Source organism: Aplysia californica, unplaced genomic scaffold (genome assembly GCF_000002075.1).
Source record: "Aplysia californica isolate F4 #8 unplaced genomic scaffold, AplCal3.0 scaffold00235, whole genome shotgun sequence".
Lineage (NCBI taxonomy): Eukaryota > Metazoa > Mollusca > Gastropoda > Aplysiida > Aplysiidae > Aplysia > Aplysia californica.
In genome coordinates, this window is record NW_004797505.1 from 939286 (window position 1) to 940834 (window position 1549).

At 48.1% G+C, this 1549-nt stretch overlaps 1 protein-coding gene across 1 annotated transcript in view; it reads right to left on the reverse strand.

The window, feature by feature from the left end:
• Nucleotides 1–1549, reverse strand: part of LOC106011996 (SCY1-like protein 2) — a gene marked incomplete at its 3' end in the record, with an annotated part of 70783 nt that overhangs the window by 56990 nt on the left and 12244 nt on the right.

Here is a 1549-nt window from a genome sequence, read left to right on the forward strand (position 1 = left end):
ACATGCATACGTACACACAAATGTGCTCGCATACACACATTCGCATATATGCTCACACACACACACACACAGACACATTCAGGCACGCACGCACATACGAACGCATGCACGCACACACGCACGCACGCACGCACACACGTACGCTAGCACGCACGCACGTTTGTACTCACGACGTACGTACACACTCACGCACGTTCGTACATAATTTAGCACATATACCTCCTCCACATCCAGCCCCCAACCACACATAAATCCTTCTTTATCACACAAGCATCGTATAAAAAACACCCAACCCTCTCCCCACGCACATAATTTCATCCGGGCATCTTTTGAGTATAACTTTTCTTTCCAGTGACCAAATTCTAGATACAATCGCCAAGATCCGGAGCCGGGATTCCCGGCCTAAATTCTGCTAGCACGCAGATTCCTAATCGAATCAAATCGGGAAGGGTCCAGACGGCATTCAGACTGGAGACAATGGCCAAACTACCACCGTAACCCCCAAACCATAGCGTGTCCAGAGGTCGTCAACTCACTGGGACGGTGCTCTTCCCAGAGTCAGGACAGATACGGATGGTGCAACTAATACGGGGTGCCCACAACGGCTGGATCGAGCCCATCGCTTGACTCTTTCGCCTGAAACTGAAATATCAAACACGTTTGTTTTTGTGGCGACCGAGTCGGGCGATCGACCCTATCGTCCGATTCCATCCGTAGTGGGCACCCCGTATAACTCTCTGTCTGACCAGAGTCCATGGTGTAATCGTTACACCCTTCGCCTTAATTTATGGAAAAAGGGGGGGGGGGGGTTGACCCTGCTTACTGTGCTGATATGCTGATCAAGAAGACAGACAGCAGGAAGGAATGGGGTACCATGATCGTCAATGTCTGCTCCAGACCTGACACCCGAAGAAGAAAAAGTTATACCCAAACTTGGCTGAATGGCACATAACGTCTCATAAAACGATATTTTAACCTCTCCACCAGGAAAACGAACATCTTCTGCACACAAAAATTTTTGAGTTTTTCCTCAACCCACAGGTACAAGCATTGGGAATATGGTTTCATAAAGGGTCCCCATCTTTTTTGCTGGAATGCTGTATCTTATTAAGCAGGAGGTGGTCCTGTCAGACAGAATCGAAGGCGCCCTTCTGGGATGTTGTGTGCCTCTCATCCGGAGTTGGCCCTGGCAGATAGGGCCGGTTGCCCGTCTCCTAAGCGATCTAAAATGTGTCTATGAGGACGTAAAACACCTTCATTAGAAAGAAGCAGCACTTCTCCTTAATATATTATACATTTTGTAAATGTAGGCGTAAAATATTTATAAAACCAAACAAACCAAACAAAAGAAAAGCCAACGAAACCCCCACACTGTCTGTTTTTTCCGCCATCTCTGTGGCATCCGTGGACATAATCAACATCGTCCAAGGATAAATCAGTGGCAGATTTAGGACACCTTCAGACGTCTCCTCGCAGACAGCGCCGCTGATGGTAACGAATAGGGGTATTAGAGCCTGTCTCTGTGTCATTCTGATGGGCGGGGTGTCTG